Here is a 9,356-nt window from a genome sequence, read left to right as displayed (position 1 = left end):
CTCAGCTTTTAAATAAGGTTGTATTTTAAAGAGTTGATAAAATTTAAGAATGTGTCAAATAGGCTATCGTACTACACACAATAATGTAATTAAGCCACTGAATTTAAAAAAATTATAATTAGATCCTTGTACTAACCAATTTTATACAATTAGTCTTATTTGTAGGTTTTTTAAGTTGTTAGTAGGTTATTCCTTTTCAAAATATTTTTTTAAAAAATTATTATTTAAAATAATTATTTAAAATTTAAAAAAAGAAATAAAAAAGGAAAAAAAACCAAATTAACTCCGCCGGAGATGAAGAGGGTTTCTTCGTCTCCGGCCATGGAGACGTCTCCATGGCTGGAGACGAAGAAACCTTATTCATCTCTAGCTGGAGACGAAGAAACCTTATTCGTCTCTAGCTGGAGACGAAGAAAAGTTATCTTCGTCTCTGGTTGGAGACAAAGGAACCTTCTTCGTCTTCGATTAGAGACGAAAGTGATATTTTTTTTTAATTTAAATTTTAAATAATTATTTTAAATAATTTTTTTTAAAAAATATTTTAAATTAGAGGTGACTTGTTAATTACTTGAAAAATCTACAAATTGGACTAATTGAATAGAATTGGTTAGTTTAGGGGCTTAATTGTAATTCTTTTTAAAATTTGATGGCCTAATTATATTATTGAGTGCAGGTCAATGGCCTATTTGACCCTTATTCCTAAAATTTATAACCTTGTTTGAAATCTATGACAAAAAAAGTAATGTTTTGTAGTTACTTTGTAAATTTATATATTTAAATATCCAATTAGTCTAACATTCATAAAAATTGTACGAAGTATTAGTTACATAATAAGAAATGATTTTTAGGATACAAAATAACATGCTTAAAATATCCGATTATCTCATATGCAATTAGTATAAAATAATATAATATATAATTTAAAAATTGAGGTTTAGGTCGTGGTGGGGGATGTTCCCCCATCCTCATCTCCAGTGGGAAGGGAAATACTCTCTCCTTCTCTGCCCATGTTTCGTGAAAAAAATCTCCATTCTTATTATCGCATGATATGAATTCTTTCAAATTAGGTTGAATTGTCTAATTAACATATTTAAAAACTAAATATCCAATAATGGTACCCAACATAAAAATTTTTGATTATATTAAAATATCTTTTTAAATAAATAGTGAATAACTTTTTTTTTTTCAAAAAAAAACTTATTTTAAAAACAATTATTATAGAATCTATATTATATTGAAAAGTGGCACCATGTGTCCATGTATTACCCATCAAATGTTATGGAAAACAAAAGAGATCATAAAAGTAATAATTATGATACTATTGTTATTTATATTAAGAAGATTTTTTTATACTAGTATGATTGATTATTATTGTACTATTTTGATTTATATTAAGATTTCTTTTATTAGAAATACAATCAATATTTGGTAAAATTAGTAAAATTGATTTTGTAAGTATTAAGTAATTAGGTAAAATAATTTGATATTTATTATACACTATCAAAATTTTAATAGTTATTTTGTTCTATAAAAACTAATGTACTTTATGTATACTAAAAGTATATTACGGAGTATTCGTGTACTAAATTTACATTATTTGATAATTATATATTAAAAAAATCATGTACTTTCAAGTAATGTATTTTATGTATACAAATAATGTATTTTTAGTATATTAAAAATGTACTTTTTATTTATGGTTCACACAAATGTGTACACTACGGTCCATGAAATAATGATGGTTTGTGTTCAATCATAGGCTAATCACTGAGATCTTTGGGCTCTACTGTCAATCTGCCATTGTGATGCTTGCAATATTTCTAACCAAATCATTATTGCAACGGAGTGTTTAGTTGGGAGGAAGGAATTAGGAAGGAAAAAAATTATAATACGGTGGGAAAAGAATAAGGTAGGAATAATGTAGGAATTCAAATTACATTGTTTGGTAGGGAAGAATAAAATTATTGGGGATGGGAAGGAAAAAGTGGTATAAAGAATAAAATGTCCTTGTGTAATCTATCTACATCTACAATCTATATACCATTCTAATAAGAGTCAATAAATCAATAATGTTAGGCCCTTATCTACAATCTACATCTATCTATTTACAATACATATCTACATCTACAATTTTAATAAGAGCCAATAATATTAGGCCCTTAACTAGAATAAAAAAAATGTCGGTACTACTTGTTTCTTAAAATGAATGGTTCATAGTATTTTGATTTTAGTATTTTTAATAATTTTCTTTATTTACCATTTATTATATTATTTTATTTCCTTAAATAACCTTAAATTCCGTTAGTATAAACTTTATTAACGGAATATTCCGTTAACTATTTATTATTCTTAACTTACTCATTAATTTTTATAAGAAATGTCTTAGGTTCGAACATCATTCCAATTAGAGTTAGCATCGACGTTGTTAAACATATACTACGAATATGTTAAAATGTATTAAAACATAAAATATAAAATTTAACATAAACTTTGGTCAAATAATTAGCCCGACTAAATACATAGCATTCAATGATTATAAATCAAGAACTTTGATAATCATTTGATTTTCTTTCATTAAAAAAAAAAATTAAGTTCAGTTTTTTTTTTTCGTTTAATTAATCTTCTTTTGATTATTGAGAACAAAACTTAATATTCCAATTATGCTTTTATCGATGCATGAAAACTTCTAAAGAAATTTGTAAGTTAATTTTTACTATATTATTATAATAATATCTATTGTAACCTTATATTTTGAATTATTTATTATCATCATCTATTGACAGTAATTGTCATTGACAAACTCTCAAAACAAATTGTCTCAACAGCGAATAGAAATTAAAAAAAAAATTCAATGATTTCATTATTGTGGATGAAAAGTATGTACGCCACTTTATTCCATCGTTATGCTGTGCAACTGTGCATGTCCACCTTGTAATGTGGACACAGTTCTATGTTCATAATTATAATGCTATATATTCATAATTTTTGAACTTCATCATATTCATAATTATTGAACTCTATATTCGCAATTACAGAACTCTATATTCATAATTACTGAACTATATGTTCATAATTATAAAGCTATATATTCATAATTTTTTAACTTCATATTCACAATTATTGAATCTCTATATTCATAATTACAGAATTATATGATCATAATTATGTTCACAACTCTATTTTCATAATTATAAAACTATATGTTCATACTTTTTGAACTATATATTCATAATTATTAACAATTTTGAAACTGTGTCCACCTTGCAAGGTGAACGTGGATACGGTTCCACATCATAATTTTTCCACTTTATTGCTCTTATTACTTAAATTAAAAAATAAATTAGTAGCTACAACAAAAAATTAAATAATACATATGCATTTAATTAATTTAGAATTAGATGTCTCACAACATATAAAACATGTAGGGGAAAACTACCACTACCAAATATCAACATGTGCTTGTAAGATAAAGAGTTCATAGCACAAGATCTAAGTCATATACACAACAAGACAAATTTAAAACTTCATACACCATAAATCTCATTGCATGATGAATTCCTCTATGATACTACCAATAACCCAATTGCACATGACATACTACCAATAACATAAAAAAAATGTACTGAAGATGAAAACAATAACAATGCTACCTAAAAGAGAAATAGAAAAATTTAAACAAAAAATATTATTTATTTAGACTATCGCTTTTAGACTTAGTACTTAGATTAGCGTTATTACAAAGTTACAAACATTTTACATAAAAAAAAAGTTGCAAACATTTATTTTTGTGACAGTTATATATAATCAATCTCTCATATATTATCTTGCATTTATATACTTTAAATTACCGATTTAAATAAACAAATTCAACATTTATTTACCTATGCATGAACATCTTCTATATAATATTGCATTGATATACTTTGAAATACTTATTTAAAAATAAGTATTGGGCATTATCCTATTCGCACAAAGTGCGTAGAAAAACTAGTAATAATAATAACAACCAACAAGGGTATTTTTGTCATTTCTTACACTTTTTTCTTTCCCAAAAGCATTGAATATTCATGGAGTTACCCCATGAATTGCAATTCAACAAAAGGATGGAATACAATTTCATCCTTTTGCAATTCCCTCTAACCAAACACTGTAATTGAAGTCTTCATTGAATTACAATTCAATTACAACTAAATTACATCCAACCAAAAACCACCATAGGTGAAAAGTAAGTGCACATGTAAGTGATTTTACATGCAATTTTTACTTGCAAAGGTGCACCAACTACTTGCACATATAACACATTTACATGCACTAAAGTTCGAGTTATGGAGTAGGGTTCTAATGAGAACACTAGCTTAGGTGAGAACATGAGAACAAATTGTGTGCATCCATCTAATATTTTGTAATGGTCTAGATTAGATTAAGTGTGTGCAAACACACTTAATCGCGTTTGCACACATTTAATTTAATTCGCGTTCGCACACATTTAATCTAATCTAGACCATTTAAAAATATTAAATGGATGCACACGATTTGTTCACACGTTCTCACCTAAGCAAGTGTTCTCATATAATCCTCTATATATATATATATATATATGAAAAAAACCTTATTATGCATGGGGTCATGCTCCAAATTAGAAGCTGTGCGAATTATGCACCACTTTTCTTCTCCACATTAGGAGTTTGGGGCATTAGTGAAATTACGTACAAAAGAATATTTCTAATCGCTGAATTGAAATGCTGTAACTTAAATTTTGACGATTTAGAGTAATAAATTATTCCAAACGTTAATTATTTTTAGTATTTTTACTTGATTTAAACGCTGAAATTGGTCAAATCCATCAAATATTGGTGGATATGCCGTGACAACAAAGTTGGTCGCATGAACCACAAACTTCTTTCTAAATATTTGACCACCTGTTGGTCGGATGACGAGGAGGGCGGGTTTTTATTTTATTTTATTTTATTTTATTTTTTTAATTTAAAATTATAAAAATAAATTAAAAAAATAATAAATTTTTAAGACGATGACCACCACATGAGCAATGACCTTACGAACATGTCAAATTTAATTGAACTACATAATTTTGGATAGTTTAGAGACTTAATTACACTTTTTTTTTTTTTTTTTTTTTTTTTTTGAGTTGGTCAAATTATATAATTTAAGCCACGATCCTATTGTGCACTCTTGATGATATTTCTGTTCATGCAAGACTACATTATTATTTTTATCATTATTTTCATGCAAGACTACATTATTATTTTTATCATTATTTTCATTCTATAGAATAATTTTGTTCACTGGGTATTACCCTAAGCTACTACGCAGAACGCATGTGCACGGCTAGTGTTAAAAAAATCAAAATATAAACTAGTGTTTTACCGGTTTCATACACGAAAAAAATTATTATTATTATTATTATTATTATTATTATTATTATTATTATTATTATTATTATTATTATTATTATTATTATTATTATAATATGTGTACCCTTAGATCATTTAACATGTTAATCTAAACAGTTAATTCTTTTAAATATCTTTTTACCAAGATATAATTCCCTGGTCAAATTTGTTGGTCCCGATAGGGTGGTAAAAAGTCTAGCTAGAGGGGGGTGAATAGACTTTTTAAACTTTTTCACAATAAATAATACTTTGATAATTTCAACTCCAAGTTACAAATAAATAACAAGATATTTAACTTGGATGCACATCGAAATAATTTAACAAGTAAAGTGTTATGTAAAAACAGAGAGATATATTACATGCAATACGTTGGATATACTTGAAATAACTTAAATAATATGTATGCAAGTTTTGGTTCACATGCGAACATAGTAGATACTAAGCCGGACAAATTTATCAGAGTATCAAATGGATCAGTACAATAAATAATGGAAGATAGATTGGATGCTATGCGTCTATGTGCGTATGAGAATATATGATTTAGTACAATAAGTTATGCCAAAATAAATATGAAATTATGCATGCATGTTTTACGTATGGAAATTCTAACTAGATAATTAATAGTCAACTTTTAGCATGCACTGATAGGAAATAATAAATGCAGATAGAAAAGATTGTATTAGATATATGGATTATATTGTATGTATACGTAGAAGTAGTAAACCCAGATAATGAATATATATAAAATGAGTTAGTTCACAGTGATAAATAAATGATAGCAGTAAGTACTGGTTCAGAGGTGACGTAATCCTCCTACGTTCACTTTTCTCCTTTTTAGCCTAGAAGAAAATTCACTATTTTTTCATACAATTACAAATAGTGAATCAAGTGTTTTGCACACAGCTATATCGAAATATTACTCTCTTCGATCTTGTGACTTGCCTTTAGAACTTCAATCTCGGCCGTTCATCAACTCAAATCTTCAATACTGCAATACCTTTCGGTCTTCATGTTAAAATTTCTTAAGTGAGACAAATTGTTGCTTTCTCCAGGTGTCATCTTCAAGTTCGTCGTCCCCTCATTAGCTTCAATTCAGTCTCATCCCCCCTTTCATAACAAACATTGTTCCTTAACCATTCCACGACTTGATCCTTCAGTGTCCTCCATAGCAATTAAATCACAAATAATAACATTCTGGATATTTCTATTTTGCTATTAAATTTGTAGGACTTATGGCTTGATTTAGGACTTAGACAAATAGACATCTAGACTCAAAAATAAAATATGAAAAATTTTAAAAATACAATATTGACTCATCAAAATTATATTACAATTATCAAAATTCGCTAACTGCTGATTGACAAACAAGGACATTGCGAGATAGTTTCTCACTTCAATTTGTTGTGTGATTTGAATACTCTCTTTGTCAACAAATCGCTCAAGTAGTTAATATGATTGTCTTATATATATATATATATATATATATAATTTTTTCATGATATTAATAAAATACTTGGTAAATAAATATATAGTATTATTTTGTATTATAACTTTAATATTTAATTAAAAAATAGCTCACAAAAATTATAATAGACAATGTAGTGAATATAATCAATTGATGAATTTGAATGTAAAGAATTTTTACATTGAAAAAAATAAAGACAATATAACTAATGAAATTATTTCTCTTAATTAATTTATTGATAATAGATATTTTTTTTTTAAATAAAGACATTGTAGAGACAATTAGCGAATATAATCAATTTATGAATTTGAATGTAAAGAATTTTTATATTAGAGAAAAATAAAGACAATATAACTAATGAAATTATTTCTCTTATTTAATTTATTGATAATGAATATTTTTTTTTTTGAATAAGGACATTGTATATTTATTGTTTTTTGTTGTAGCTACTAAATTATTATTATTTTTAATTTAATAATAGTAAAATAGAGTACTAATTATGTCAACTTTGATTGGGACGGGGTTCGAACCTAAGACCTTACTTTTTGAAATCAATGAATAAGTTAACGGTAAATTAACAAAAATTAGCTAGAAGATAATATCTAACGGAAAAGTTAACGGATAATCATATAATTAAGGTTAAGTTAGGAAATCTAAAGGAATAATTAAAATCTGATCAATCTGAGCCATTAATTTGATTAAAAAATTTGACCGTCATTTTTTCTACCCATATTATAGGCCTAATTCTCTTGGGCTCTTATATATATATATATATATATATATATATATATATATATATATATATATATATATATATAGTAGATTATTACTATTATTTTTATTTGTTATAATCTTTAAGAATATTTTGATGAATATACAAATATAAATTATAACAACGAATATTATATAGTGCAATTGATTAAATGTGTTGTATCGATTGTGTTTTTTATGTTATCCTTGCTTGAATTCGAGCAAATAATTGTCCAATTATCCGTGCGGTGCACGTGCGGTGCACGGATAAATTTGTTGGAAGAATTGCAGAGAGGATCAGTAAGGGATGAGTGAGAATGAGAGCATTGGAATTACGATGAAGTGAGAAGTTGAGAGGAGGAGGACAAGCATATTGAAGTCAGAATTTGATCGAGAGAAGAAGAAGAAGAATATTGAAGTGAGAAATTCGTTGAGAGAATCAGTAAGGGATGAGTGAGAACTGAGAATTAGAGCATTGGAATCATGATGAAGCTTACTTAATAACAACCTGCCTCAACTAATTTTAGCAATTAGCTTCTCAAGGAAGACATTAATCTTACTTTAATTTGTAGCTAAAAAATGGAACTTCTTAAACACTAAGAATGTATAAAAAGTTGCAGCTGATGTTGAAAGGTTTTGAGGTGGAGGATGATGTGTTAATGCATTTGCACTGACCTTAAAATGTAAGGTGATATACAAGCAGTTATTTATTTAGCAATTAGCTTCCCAACGAAGACATTAATCTTACTTTAATTTAGCAATAGTATATATTTAAACTATTTTGATGAATATACAAATATAAATTATAACAATGAATATTATATAGTGCAATTGATGAAATGAGTTGTATCGATTACGTTTTTTAATGTTATATTTGTTTGAATTCGAGCAAATAATTGCCCAATTATCCGTGCAGTGCGCGTGCAATGCACGTGCGATGCACATATACATTTTTTTATTATATATTTAGATAATAAAATTGTTACTATTTCTTTAATCCTTTCAAAATTTGTTAAATATTCATTCAAATTTTAGTTATAATAAAACTTTACTCTTTAACTAGTAAAAACTGTATTCTTGGCTTTCTTTCTAATACAAGTAAAAATATGTGAGTGATAAGATATAAATCTAAATTTATAACTTGAAAAAAATGTAACTCATTAATCTTACTTTAATTTGTAGCTAAAAAATGGAACTTCTTAAACACTAAGAATGTATAAAAGGTTGCAGCTGATTTTGAAAGGTTTTGAGGTGGAGGATGATGTGTTAATGCATGTGCACTGACCTTAAAATGTAAGGTGATATACAAGCAGTTATTTATTTAGCAATTAGCTTCCCAACGAATACTTTAATCTTACTTTAATTTAGCAATAGTATATATTTAAACTATTTTGATGAATATACAAATATAAATTATAACAATGAATATTATATAGTGCAATTGATGAAATGTTTTGTATCGATTGTGTTTTTTAATGTTATATTTTACTTGAATTCGAGCAAATAATTGCCCAATTATCCGTGCAGTGCGCGTGCAATGCACGTGCGATGCACATATACATTTTTTTATTATATATTTAGATAATAAAATTGTTACTATTTCTTTAATCCTTTCAAAATTTGTTAAATATTCATTCAATTTTTAGTTATAATAAAACTTTACTCTTTAACTAGTAAAAACTGCATTCTTGGCTTTCTTTCTAATACAGGTAAAAATATGTAAGTGATGA

The sequence above is a fragment of the Ipomoea nil genome, unplaced genomic scaffold (assembly GCF_001879475.1).
Source record: "Ipomoea nil cultivar Tokyo-kokei standard unplaced genomic scaffold, Asagao_1.1 scaffold1436, whole genome shotgun sequence".
NCBI classification, from domain to species: domain Eukaryota; kingdom Viridiplantae; phylum Streptophyta; class Magnoliopsida; order Solanales; family Convolvulaceae; genus Ipomoea; species Ipomoea nil.
Note: the sequence above shows the minus strand (reverse complement) of the source record.